At 34.6% G+C, this 13654-nt stretch overlaps 1 non-coding gene across 1 annotated transcript; it reads right to left on the bottom strand.

Annotated features, from left to right (window-relative positions):
• Positions 1-1016: 1016 nt before the first annotated feature.
• LOC132347178 (small nucleolar RNA SNORA72) lies at positions 1017-1148 on the bottom strand. Its single transcript, XR_009497131.1, has one exon. It is a non-coding gene; the product is annotated as a small nucleolar RNA SNORA72 (small nucleolar RNA).
• Between the last annotated feature and the right edge of the window lie 12506 nt (positions 1149-13654).

Raw genomic sequence — 13654 nt, 5'->3', positions numbered from 1 at the left:
ATTAACTATTGTTATTATCATTATTAACTATTAACCTACTATTATTGAAATAGTTCCAAAGGGGTGGCATTATTTTCTGTTATGAACCTTCTTAAATAAAATCAAAGTAATAATTACAATAAAAGTAAAACATCTGTATATAAAATTGTCAGTGATTTCTTTAATAGTTATAATATATAACATTGGATAAAAGGGCAGGAGCAACAGGGCTTTCTGGGTAGCCAGAAGGGGAAGGATGAGAACAGCAAGAAATGGAACTTGCTGGCTTACAAGGGATACTGTTAGCAAGAAAAGAGGAGCAGAGGGCCCCAAAGATGCACTCTGTTGGCTTCATTTATTTAGGCAACTTGTGCTCTGGAATAATGTACAGCTGGGAGTTAATTGCTTCACACTTGAAAAGCCAAGAAATTTTGAAAATGGGGGCACTGTCTTTCCATGCACATATCAACTTTAAAATCTTCATAGGATATTGGAAAGAACATAAGCTCAAGAGACAACCTGAAATTCAGCCATAGTTGCTCTACTTTCTAAACTGGTAAATTTGGGCAAGATACATAACATTTTTTCTAATTTCAAAAATTATCTACAGCATGCTAATAACATGCTACCATTCATGGAGACTTATGATACGTCAGGCACTATTCTAGCGTTTTAACTGTATCAGTTCATTCTTTCATTCAGTAACCCTATAAAGTAGTTACTATTATTAACCCTATTTTACAGAAAAGGAAACTGAGTCACAAAGCTTTTAAGGAACTCACCTAAGATCACACAACTAGGAAGTATCAGAGACAAAATGAAATATCAGGACCTCTGGCTCCTTTATTTATTTATTTATTTCTAGAAAATAAAAAAGATAATTTTACAATTCTTTTAATGGCAACTGGTAATCACCAAATTAGCAATGGTTATATACAAAAGTTATTACACTAGCTGTGCTGTTATTTCTTAAGGCTGATCAGATACCTAGAATCACAGACATTTCCTACATAAGATGCACCATATATGTCAAACTTGTTTATCATCAGCATTTATAAAACTAGACCTAGGGAAAGAACTAGGTCTGGGGACATATGCATGGTCTTCATATAGCAAATGTTTAGCCTGCCCTGATTATTAAAAAATCAGAATAGTGAGAATACTCACAGGCTGGCTACTTTAAAACACTTATTTTAACCACTTCAATAGTTAAAAAATCTACACCAACAATCATGTGATACCACTGCACACATATTGGAATGGCTAAAATCCAAAACACTAACAAAACCAAATGCTGACTAAGATGTGGAGCAACAGGAAGTCTCATTCATTACTAAGGCAAATGCAAAATCACACTCTAAATGAATTAAAAACTTATGTTCCCATAGATCTCTACAAATGAATGTTTAGATTAACTTAAATCATAATTGCCAAAGATTGGAAGCAATTAAAATGTCCTTCAGTAAGTGGATGGAGAAACAAATTTTGGTACATTCTTTTAATGAAATATTATTCTGTGATAAAAAGAAATGAGCTATCAAGCCATAAATAAACAAAGAGGAAGTTAAACTGTTTATTGTTAAGTAGAAGAAGCCAATCTGAAAATGCTACATACTGTATGATTCCCACTATGTGATATATTGAAAAAGGCAAAACTACAGAGAAAATAGAAAGATCAGAGGTTGCCTGGGGCTTGAGGGGATGGATAGAGAGACGAACTGGCAGAACATAGAACATTTTTAGAGTGGGAAAATTATTTTGTATCATACTATAATGGTGGATAAATGGCATTATGCACGTGTCAAAACCCATAGAATGTACAACACAAAATGTTAACCTTGATGTAAACTATGGACTTGAGTTGATAGAAGTGTCATTGCCAAGATGTGACAAATGTACCACGCTCATACAAGTTGTTAATAATAGGAAGAACTTTGGGGGTAGTGTAGAGAGGAGATCTATGGGAACTCTCTGCACTTGCTGTGAAATTTTCCTATTAATCTAAATCTGCTGAAAAATAAAATTAATTTTGTCTTTAATTTACTTATTAATTTTTTTAATTATAAAAAAGGCTACATTGTAGTGTTTTGAGGAGTAAATGAAATAAAGTTGTGTAAAATACCCAACCCGATTCCCTGTAACAACTTCAGGGAAGGACGTCTACAGAGATTACTGTAAATTTTTATAATGACCATAAAAGATAATCTCAGACTTTGAAAATCTTTCCAAAATGCACAGATTTCCCATACCTATGACTCACTGAAGATGTGTTTCTTCTACCCCTAAAAGAAAATTAAAGGCAATCCCTGAAGGCATTTTGATCATTAGAGATAAAGCACACTTCAAATATTGAAAGCTGAAAGCTGAGAATTTTTCTCTTCCCGTCAAATTTATCTTCAGGATGCACTCTCATTAATTGTTTCCTCAACAGCCCAGCTGTGTTTAATCAGGATTTCTGGATAGTGATCTTTTCTAGAGCTAACAGTACCTTATGCAAAAAAAAAAAAAAAAAAAAAAAGAGTTTATTTTTCATTTAACAAGATCTTATTCCCAACAATAGCGTAATCCTTGAGAGGAAAGCGTTCAAGAGAGTCATCAAATAAATTCCCCTCTTTTTTCTCTTTTTAAATATGACTGTACATAAATTGAATACATTGCGTCAATCAGATCTTTACAGTGTTAAAATGGTCACTGAAATTATCTGTGTTGAAAAGATAATGAAATTAGACTCTTTAGTAAACAAACATGTAACTCAATATTGCATATAGTATATATATATGCTCAACAAAACCATCTACATATATAAGACTATAATAATTTCTCACTGACATTTTAAACTAATTATTATTATTTCATGTTTAGATACGATTAGGATTTTTTTTTTTAAGTAAGGATAAGAAAGACAGGCTGTTCTCCAAATACTGAAGTCTAAAGAGATTAGTGAGGAAAACAATTGGAAGCTTTAAAATTGTGTTTTATTTTTTGTCTCATCTATGAACAGCTTGCTATTTAATGAATTTCTTTTTTTCATTACAAGATTTGAGATGTTAAGAAAATAATAATAATAATAATTAGAATAATCTAATGTTATAGGTAAAATTAGCTAATCTAGGAGGCCTAGAACCAATTCTATCATTCAGCAGGGATTTCCAGCTCACATAGTCATGAGCAGAAAGAACTTCAGACATGATTACTGAATACTAAAATGATTCACCATCATCAGTCTTTCTCATGTGTCAACTCTGATCTTATTCTCCAGTTTTATATTTAGAGATGAGCTCTGTTCTTTGCAGGGAGTCCTCTCTGGATATTGAAACTAAAGCAAAAATGATCACTTGTAAACTTTACAATATCCTAAAAGACTAAACAAGTCACATCCTCAGGAGGAATAAGACATAGCAAAATTCCTAACACTCAGAACAAAGAGAAAATTTCCACAAGGATTCCGATAAGAATATAGATGAATTAATTGAGTGAAAGTCATCATCAGTAAACAAGGCAAAAAAAAAAAAAAAAATCATAGAGCTGCTACTCTATGACATCAGGCCAAAGAAAAATACAGTTTAAGTAATTATACATGGAACCAGAATTATGTGGTCCTGGTGCAATGTTCTCACAGTTTAACTCAATCCATACTTTAGAATTGAGTATCTAAAATAGAAGTCCCCCTTCTTTTTTCATACTTTATTGTTTTTTTGGTGGGGGGATATGTGGCCAGGGTGTAGATTGGAGATATGTGTAGTAGGGGATTTAGGACATTTTAGAATTTAACAAAAACTTTAGACTCTCTCTCTCTCTCTCTCTCTCTCTCTACATATATAGATAGATAGATACATAAATACATAGATACATAGAAATAAAGATGGATATATATATGACGTATATCATCACACACACACATATATATGTGTAATATATATATGCTATTAGGCTGCACCCCACAGGCCTATAAGGCCTGTGCTTGCCCAACTTCAAGACCAGTGAAAGAGCCCAGAGTCAGCAACAGTGACAATAATGGTTTAATGGATGGGGGAGCTTACACATCTGAAGCAAGGTCCTGGAGCGACACCCCTCCGTGTACAGTGGATGGCAGGTGGCAGTCTTTGCTGGTGTGGGGGAGGGAGGGGAGATTCCCAGTTACAGGGAAATTGACATTAGGTGGGCTCATTAGTTACCAGGGAAACCAGTAGAGGGCACGCCCCTCACAGCCCCTTACATAAGAACTGTCAGTAGTTGGTGCCTGGGGCAAGTTCACAGGAAGGTCAGGCATGTGAGTAGGGTGTAGGTGAAGCAGGCACTGGTCAGGCAGGGGATGTACAGAGAGCAAGAGAACAGCCATCCTGACTGTCCTGACCATACATACATATACATATATATATATGTATATGTATATGTATATAAAATCAGGTGTTTTTAAGTACAATTTCCATGAGTTCAGAAAGTTCTGAAATTTGTCTATGGAGCCTCAAGGAGGTCACAAACCCAAATGGATGAATGTGTAGTATATTCTTCAAGTATTTGTATATGCAAACCATTGTCTTTTAGTTGGAATTGTGGAATTAATGGTTTTCAGTGAGTTTTAGACTACTGTCTATCACAAAAATGGAGTCTGTCATGAATGCTTAATGTGCTCTATTTCAGCCCAGGGCCCAAATGTGACAGTGAGTGCACAGCCTCATGCATTAGCAGCTAGTTAAGGCTGTGAGAAGCTCTAATTTAAAAAAGCAGGGCCTGGAAAGAAGCAGAAGGTACACTGACATATCACAGATATGAAATGTATAAGGACTTACTTCTCTTCAATTTAAAAGAGAAATTCCTCCATAGGCTTAATGGTAGCATTTCCATCCCTTACACTGTTGCTGGAATGTCAGAATTGTCAGTCTGTGCACATGCTAGGATGTGCCCATTATTTCTCTTCAGTCTCCTTAGGCTGTGGTCTATGGATACATTTTTCTACTTGGTAGTTTGGAAACTAGCCAAGGAGGTACTAAAAAAGCCTGCAGATTAGACTTATCTGAAAAGCTTCTAAAAATGGGTCCTGCTCCTAGATGATCTAATATGATTAGTCTGGATGGGGGTGTAGGCATAGGGATTAGTAGAATTTCTGAGGGACTTTAATGTCTAACCATTATGAGCAACCATCACTGTTGTCTCAAATACATGTTTATCCAAGGGGACACGGAAAATCCCAAGGCCCATCCCATCAACGTTAACAGTCTCTTTCAGCTTTGTTAAACAATTAAAGCATATTTTTAGTCTAAAATGTGTTTTTGTTGTTTTGTTGTTATTGGTACATGATTTATAATATATTTCCAAGACAAGTTCCTAAAGGTAAAGAAAACATTTGTGGTATGCAAACACATTTGAGAGAACAAAAGATGTCTATACCCTGAGGTTTATTATCGAAACAATAGTCTTGCTTCATTTTTAGAACCAACATAGGAAAGAGTACTAGAAATTTGCAATTTACTAATTTGCATATATTAGCAGATATTTTTGGTTGTAATGAGCATAATGATCCAAAGTTATCCACAAGAATTATTTTCATTTAAAATCCTCAGGATAATTTAAATGACCGTATTGACAATTAGTGAGTAAACACTTTTACTCAACATGTAGTTGATGTTCAGCATCTGAGGCACCTAGTACTTTTTTGCTTCTACACCAGGGGTCAGCAAGCTGCAACGGCTGGGGCACATCAGGCCCAACTTCTGTTTTGGTAAGGTCCACATGCTATGATGTTTACATTTTTCAAATAGTTGAAAACAAATCAAAGGAAGAATAATATTTCATGACATATGAAAATTATGTAAAATTGAAATCCCAGTTCTCATAAATAAAGTTTTATCAGGACTCAGTCATGCTCATATAATATTTATGCTACTTTCACACTACGTGATACTTATAATGAAGAACATATAGCCCACAAAGCCTAAAATATTTATTATCTAGGCTTGTACAGAAAAAGTTTGCAGACCCTTATTCTAAATCCATCTTTGGTAATCCATTTACCTTTGCCTGGAATTGTTTTCATTTGCCACTATCCTCAAATCTATTCTATTCAAGAATTCTTTCTATATTTCCCCTTATCTCTTTCCTTTTTTCTCATTCCCTTTTTTTTCTTCACTCTTCTGTTTTTTGTTTTTGTTTTTTTTGCAGGGGGGTAGGTGGGTACCTCAGATGCTGAAGGATATGATGATCATGCAAATTATTCAATAGATAGTCATGCTACAAGTGTTTGGTGTGTATCCTTTGTATGTGTTCTTGCAAAATCTATATTGTTTTGATTGTATTTTTATATTTATGTAAGTGATAATTTATGATAATAAGTTTTCACATGTTAGTTTGTTTCTACTGTTTACATCTAGAAGACCATTGTTCTTAATTTCATCACATTTTTCCCATATTAGGCTTTTAATATATTTCATTTTTTTCTGTGCACTCTCACACTGACGAGCACTAACCTGGACTGCTTCCAGCTCCCAGACTCAAATAACACTGTGAAAACATCCTTGTATGTGTTCTTATGGATTAAAGTAAAAATTTATTTGGCTTGTGTCCTCAAAACAGAAATTCTATTATCATAGAACATACTGATACTACATTTGTTCAGGTACCACCAAATTAGTTTCAGCAATAACTACACTGGTGTGCACTCCCATCAGCAGAGTATGAAGATCTCAAGAACCCAAGGATTTACTTTCTAGAATAAACATGAAGCACCAGTTAAATGGTTTTGTGCTGAGGTACAGCCATAATGCATTACTAATATCTCAATTTCTAGTCTTCCCAAATTGCAACTTGTATTTTAGTTCTACATCACTAGCGTGTGGTACATAATGTATATATTATGTGAATAAATGATCAAAATCTGACCTTCCTAATATGTAAAATGAAATTGTATTTCATTACCTACCTAAGAGTTTAAAGTTTAATAAACAATGTGGTGGGCAGACTAATGCCCCAAAGATGTCTGCATACTAATCCTAGGAACCTATAAATATGTTATGTTATGTAACAAAGCAGAATTAAGGTTGCTGATGGAATTAAGGTTGTTAGTTATCAGATCTTAAATTATGGACAGTATCATAGTTTATCTGGGTGGGTCCAATGTAATCACGGTGGTCTTTAAATGTGGAAGATGAAGATAGAAAAGTCAGTTAGACTCAGAGAAGGAACTGTAATGATGAGGTTAGTATCAGAGTGATGCAAAGTAGGAACGATTTAACTGGCCGTTGCTGGCTTTGAAAATTAAGAAAGAGAGCTATGAGCCAAGCAATAAAATCAACCTCTAGAGGCCTGAAAGGGCAAGAAAACTATACTCCCTGTTGTAGGATGAATACTGGTTTCCTCAAATATTCATGTCTTAATCTATGAAACCTGTGAATATGTTACCTCCATGATAAAAGGGACTTTGCAGATGCGATTATAGTAAGGATTTTGAAATGAGCTAATCCTGGATTATCTGGATGAGCCCAATGTAATTATAAAAGTCCCTATAAGAGAGGCAGAAGGATCACGGCAGACTAGGAGATGTGATGATGAAAGCAAGCTATTGGAGTAATATGATGAAGGAGATGAACTAAAGAATATAAGTAGACTCTAGAAGGTAAAAAAGGCAAGGAAATAGTTCTCCCTCAGTCTCCCATCCAATCAGCCCTGCCGACACTTTGACCTTAGTCAAGCATCTAATTTTGGACTTCTGACCTCCACACGTGTAAGGTATTAAATTTGTGTTGTTATAAGTAAATAAGTTTGTGGTTATTTGTTATAGCAGCAACAGGAAACTAATAGAGTTTGTGAAACTTGAAAATAGAATGGTGCTGTAACAAATACCTAAAAATGTGGAAGTGGCTTTGGAATCGGGTAATAGGTAGTATCTAGTAGAAAAGTGAGGAGCATAGTGGAGAAAAATTACATTATCTTTGAGAGTATCTACATCATCATAAACAGACTGTGGATGGAATTTAATGTGCTGCTGGTGAGGGCTCAGAAAGAAAGGCATAACATGCTACCGGAGACTTGAGGAAAGGTGATTCCTATAACATAGTGGCAGAATATTTGGCTGAATTGTATTCTTTCTTACATGGAAAACAAAACTTGTAAGCAATGAAATTGGATATTTAGTTTAGGAAATTTCTATTTAAGTGTTAAAGGTGTGGTCCAATTTTCTTCTTGCGGTTTATAGTAAAATGCAAAGACAAAAAAAATTGAAGAATAAACTGTTAAGCAACAAAGAACCAGGACTTGATAATTTGTGGAATTCTCAGCCTATCTACGTAGCAAAAGACACTGAAATTAGGAGATTTATCATCTGGAAAGTGGGCTCTGGAGAGAAAGCCAAAGCTGTAGTCAGATAACCTTTTGCTAATGCCTCAGAAGGAACAAAAATTCGCAGTATTCAGTCATACAGAGTACTCTTTCAAGAGATTAAGCTCACAATGCATGGGTTCTCTTGACCAATTTAGCATAAGCAAAAAATAGAAATGGAATTGTTTAAGAAAGACCATTGAAGAGACTTTTGACTAATGGAGTCAATCATAACACACACAGAAGACCCACAAAATTCTGATAATGTTATATCAGCAGAAACACTGATGCTTGGACGGAAAGGGTCAGAGATAGAGACATGAGAGAAGACTGTTTACTCCCAAAATTCAACAGGTGGGAAATAGGCTGATAAAACTACTCAACTGAAAACACACATTCTCTATGTCTTCATAAAAAAGGAAGGATTGCCCAGAGGGCAGAGCCAAAGAGAGCAAAACTTTGGGCCCAGAAAGTGGTGCCTTGAGTCAAAGAGAATTTTTTCCCAAGCCTTGAAACAAAATGGAGTTTTCCCTGTTGAATTTGTTAAATTGCTTAGAACTGATGACTCCCTTTTCCTTCCATTTTCTCCCTTTTGAATAGGAATGTCTAAAACTCATATCCAATGTCAGTTAAAACATTTTAATTTTTAGTATTGATAATTTATTTTCTAGTTTCACAGGTTCAAAGATAGAGAGGAATTTTGCTCCAGGATGAGTCTCCTTCATACCTGATTTAGATTATTTAGATGATGAGATTGGGGTCTTTTGACCTGATGATATTAAAATGGGATTTTTGATTTGGAATTACTGCTACAATGTGATAAGATTTTAGGGATGTGATAGACATGAATCTTTGAGGGACAGATGGACGGCTGCAGTAGGCTGAATAATGGTCACCCAAAATTTCCTTGTCCTCATCCAGAAACTGTGAATGTATTACCTTACATAGTAAAATGGACTTTAAAGATATGATTAAGAATCTTGAGATGGGTAATTATCCTGGATTAACTGGGTGAGCCCAATATAATTAAAAGAGTCTTTATCAGATGAGAATCAGAGTAGTAATAGATGTGATTATGGAAGCAAGAGGATGGAGTAATATGAGGATGGGACGATGATCTATGGAATGCAAGTGACCTTTAGAAACTGAAAAAAAGCAAGTAAATGTATTCTTCTCTAAGGTCCTCCAGAAAGGATTACAACCCTACTGACACATTGATTTAAGTGCAGTGAGACCCATTTTGGACTTATAATTTAAAAAATTATAAGATGATAAATTTGTGTTAATTCACTAAATTGATGGTAATTTGTTACAGCAGCAATAGCAAACTAATATAAATAATGACAGTTTTTGCGGTTGTTGTTTCTTTGGTGTTGGAAAGACTCTTGGATTTCCCAGAATCTTGGAGTGAACAGCTTAAAATGGGTGATTATTTTGAGATATCTTTATTTTTCATTTGAGGTACAGAACAGGATCACATCCAAGTTCAGCTATTATGAAGCTTGTCTGAGTTGATATATGTTTCCAACACTGTTCTGTGAAAGTAAGTGAAAGCTGTCAGAGATACCTTAGCATCTGGAAAATGCTATAAATTGTGATAATCTGATAAAAGGGTTAGATGGTAAATTTCTGAAGAAATGCAAATATAATTGTGTAATAGTAAGAGTCATGCATCTGAAACAGTTCCTGGCATCTGGTGGTCAAAAAATATTTATCAAATAAATGTTGTAAATCACCTGCTCTTCCCAGAAATATCATACTGCTTCTTATTTTCAGCTGCTTTCTCATCCTGTGCCCTCTCTCAGAGATGGCCTCTATTCTCTACTCAACTCCTGAGTCTCCACCTTTCAAACATCCTTTGTATCATATCAGATGTCTCTTCCTTGCAATCTTTTTCTATTGCTCTTTGCATAACCATTATATTTGGTGTGTATTTTTATAATAATATGAACAATAGTTTTTATTAATATTATCCATTCTTATGTTTGTCTCCTACAACACAAGGTGATTTTCTCTTGGTGAGCAATCTGCCGTATTTATTTCTATATTCCTAGCATCTCATCACAATGGGAAGAACTCAGAGCTTATGAATGCATGTATGAAATGAACAAATTATTATGTAAATGAAAGTGTGAATGGATAAACATAAATACTTGTATATATGAGGGAAGATAGTTTCTAGGTCCTTCCTCTATTTGTTTCCCATTTACTGTCATAGCTACTTAAATGATTCCAACAACCTATGTCCTTTCTTTTTTTAAAATTGAGATATGATTGGCGTATAACATTGGGTTAGTTTAAGGTGCACAATGTGTTGATTTGATACATTTGTATACTGCAGTAGGATTGCCACAGTAGCATTGGCTAATATCTTCATCATGCCACATAATTATCACATAACTATCATTTCTTTTTTGTGGTGAGAATATTTAAGACCTATTTTCTTAGTGACTTGGAGGTTTATAATACAGTTTCTCAGAATTAAATACATTTTTCCCCCTTATAGTTGCTAGCATTTTAAAACACTTAGAAAATTTTAAAAATATGTGTGCACCTGTCTAAAAAACATGGGATTCTTTGGATGAGTAGTTGGTGATGAGTTGCCCCTCGGATTAAAAGGAGTTGACTCCAGAGGCAAATCTTGGACTCAAAAGTCATCTTTGGAAAGTATGCATTGATTAGTCCTTCAAAGGTGATATTCCACAAGCTATCCATAAAATAGCCCTATCTTAGTCTTTTTGGTCTGTTATAACAGAATAGCAAAAACTGGGTGGCTCAAAAACAATAGAAATTTATTTTTAATGTTCTGGAGACCAGGAAGTCCAAGATCAAGTCACCAGCAGATTCAGTGTCTGATGAGGACTCACTTCCTCGTTCATAGTTGTCCATCTTCTCACTGTAAGTTCTCATGTCAGAAGATGGAAGCTTTCTAGGGTTTATTTTACAAGGACACTATTCTCATTCATTTGGACTCCTCCCCCATAACATAATCACCTCCCAAAGGCCTCACCTCCAAATATCATCACATTAAAGATTAGATTCTAACATAGATATCTGGGGGGAGGATACACAAAAATTCAGTCTATGTCAAGTCCTGTGTTTTGCTTTGTTTTGTTTTTGTTCTCTGAACTCTAAAGTTGATAGAATCATATGATTTAGAACTCTAAAGTTGATAGAACTGTATGTTAAACTGGGAAAGATAGAATGATCAATGATGGTTGGAGAGAAAAGAATTCCTGAAATTAAAAAGGACAATAAAAATCAGAAACATGAATCTTGGAGCCACTAACACAAGCAAATAATCTTATTTCAATAGGTCTCCCAAAATAGTGTAGCAATTTAGAAAATTATAATAACTATTATAAATAAGATAACATATGATTAAACAGTATAAAAATTTTAAGGAAATTTTATAAAAATTTTAAGGAAAAATCTTACCAATAAAAGTGAAAAGATAAGCAGGAGGTCCTTTTAATGTCTATTACTTAATAGCCCCACTAAAACTATTTCACTAAAACTATTTAACTGAGTAAATATCAAATAATTAATATTATATATTACCTTGTAGGTTTTTTTTTGTGTGTTAGAGGTGAAAATTATTTCTGCCCTGTAAGAAATAATGACCCTAAATATCATGATTATGTTCCCTGTAAGACACTGACAAGTTTTGAATATACCTTAGCAATCTTTCTAACATTATTTACACAACTGTCAACATTTCAAATGCCCTTTGAACCAGCCTTTCCATATTATTGGTCCCTTCAAATAATGAGTGTAATAAAATATTTAATATGTATTTATTTTATATATTTGTATGAATGTCAAATTTTAATTTAAAAAAATCATACTTTAGCAAGTTTGGTATAGTGTGTCCTACCTTAGGATACATTTTCATCAAAACAATTTAATAGTTAAAGTGAATTTATCATGGCTCCAAAACCTTGAAAATAAGTTTTACTTCTGTGGTTCTAGTCTTTCCTTTTATAGAAGGAAGAAGCTAGTTTAGATAAGTGGGGGTTATCCTGTGATTTTAGCATGCCATGACTCAGTTTGGCTTTCATCCTGAAAATGTCCCATCTTATGAAAGAAAACCCAAGATAAAGAAAAATATCTCAGTTCAGATCAATGAGGGTCTGAGGAAAGAGCACCCAGTCTCCTGCCTCACCCTTGAACACTCAAGGTGAATTAACTATAGATATAGATGGTCAATCTCATCAATGCTTGCTGATTACAGGTGCTATTCTTCCTATATTAAACCCTGACACTTTCACTTTGCCACCTTTTCTAAACCTCTTCCTCTGACTAAATATACCACAGAGATTTTTCCTCTCTCTTGTCCTTTAAATGTAACCTTTGTGCCCTTACTGGAAAAAATAAAATAACATAATCCTTTCTGCTCTGTGATACCACCTCTGCAAATTTAATAGGGAGAGACTTACTTTGCAAATGGAATGTTAATATTAGATGTCCATTAGATGGACTATTTTCTGTGGTTCCAGAGGATACCTTTATTCCTAATCAAGCTGTATGGTCTCTGGATGTATTTTGCCTTCTCTACTATATTTGATGCATACCCAGATAAAGCTCTTGACAACAGAGCTGATACTTTATAGCCTAGAAATTCTCCTGACATAGGAATAATAGCTGCAGCAGACCAAAGAATGTTAAATATGCTCTCAAAAACCAGTCACATAAAAGGGCAAGAGCCTCCAATCAGCGCATAACTTCTTTTTACTCTAAAGTTTTCCCACTCCCCTGCCCACCTCTGAGTCTCTGACAAATGCAAGTGATGTTGACTAACTCCTTTGCTACAGCAAACTCTAAATAAATACTTCCTGTGTGTTCTCATTTTCATGGTCTTTATTTATTTCAACATAACCAAAGGTGACATAGGTGGAAAGGCATCTTCAATGAGAAGCTGTAAGTAGAAAATTTAGTTCAAAGCTTTGGAAAGGAGAGCTGGGAGAAAGAGACACTCTATCTGGTGGACTGAGTGCTTGGACAGGAGAAATGTTGTGTAAAAAAACAATATATCATGGGAATCCCAAGGAATTTCTATGAAAGAACTTGTAGCTGGTGTAAAGAATGTTCAGGAGAAAAGTGAAAGGAAAGCTACTTTCAAATCCATGGCAATCGATTTAATAAACTCATTATCTAAAATGAGGCTGTTACATTTAAATAGCTTATGCAACTTTAAGAATGCCAGAGTTATACAGGGGAAAACTGGGTTGCCCCTTATCCTTATGGTAGATACCAAAACAATAGTGCATACAACACAGGGAATAAGTTCTAGAACTTACAGAATGAGTTTCAGCTCCCTCATAATTTCTATGGCTTTAGACAGCCACATCTCTTCTCTGGATGC

Source organism: Balaenoptera ricei, chromosome 13 (assembly GCF_028023285.1).
Source record: "Balaenoptera ricei isolate mBalRic1 chromosome 13, mBalRic1.hap2, whole genome shotgun sequence".
NCBI classification, from domain to species: Eukaryota; Metazoa; Chordata; class Mammalia; order Artiodactyla; family Balaenopteridae; genus Balaenoptera; species Balaenoptera ricei.
This window is presented reverse-complemented; position numbering and strand designations above follow the sequence as displayed.